Source organism: Mus caroli, chromosome 6 (assembly GCF_900094665.2).
Source record: "Mus caroli chromosome 6, CAROLI_EIJ_v1.1, whole genome shotgun sequence".
NCBI classification, from domain to species: Eukaryota; Metazoa; Chordata; class Mammalia; order Rodentia; family Muridae; genus Mus; species Mus caroli.
In genome coordinates, this window is record NC_034575.1 from 81,568,293 (window position 1) to 81,569,194 (window position 902).

General features: G+C 46.0%; 1 protein-coding gene across 1 annotated transcript in view; it reads left to right on the forward strand.

The window, feature by feature from the left end:
- The window catches only part of Noto (notochord homeobox), a 4,702-nt gene that overhangs the window by 2,587 nt on the left and 1,213 nt on the right, over positions 1-902 (forward strand). The gene's annotated exons all lie outside the window — the stretch shown is intronic.

The following is a 902-nucleotide window of genomic DNA, read 5'->3' on the forward strand; positions in this document are numbered from 1 at the left end:
TGTTGTCGAGGCCAACAAATATGTCCCTCCCTTCAGCTGACTCCTGAGCATCACCTATAGCTATGGTTTAAAATACCCTCTCTAATCTGGCCACTAAGATTTATATTCCCAGTCTATCTTTCTCTGCTAGGATTTGCATGTCATCCTAGGCAAGTCCCTATCACTAAACTACATCCTCAGCCACTAACTCTTTAGACATCTCTAGGAAGACATCACAAACTTTATAAAACCTCAATTCTTGTCTCCCCTCTATCCGTTTCTCTCCTCATCTCGGTCACACCGCCCACCTGGTTACTCACAAAAGAAGTCATCCTAGATGGGATTGACTCTGTTTCTCCACTGTCCCTGCTTTACATTCCTACACCCCTAGCTCCCCCTGGGTTACTGCAGCAGCCTCCATCCAGCCTCCACACACCAGCCAGCTGTGCAGTTACTTCAGGATGATGTCACATCCCATTCGCAAGCCTCAAACTTGATTTTCCCTCCCTTTGGCCTTCAAGGTTGGGTGTCCAGGCTCTTGCTGACCTCTCCCTTTCTCCCTGGCAGTCATACTTCTCTTTCTGGTCCTCGAGTTGAGTTTGATGTTAACTGAAAGCCATTCCATAGGCTGTCCTCCTGCTCCACCCAGTCAGCTGCTCTCTGCCCCGACCAGGATGGACCTATCTTCAAAGAGCTCCCCCAACCCAAACCTCTGTTTGTAACTCCTCTTAGATCTAGTATATCTCCTTGTTTTCTTCTTCTTCTTCTTCTTCTTCTTCTTCTTCTTCTTCTTCTTCTTCTTCTTCTTCTTCTTCTTCTTCTTCTCCTTCTCCTTCTCCTCCTCCTCCTCCTCCTCCTCCTCCTCCTCCTTCTCCTTCTCCTTCTTCTTGTTTTTTTTTTAAAGATTTATTTATTTATTACAT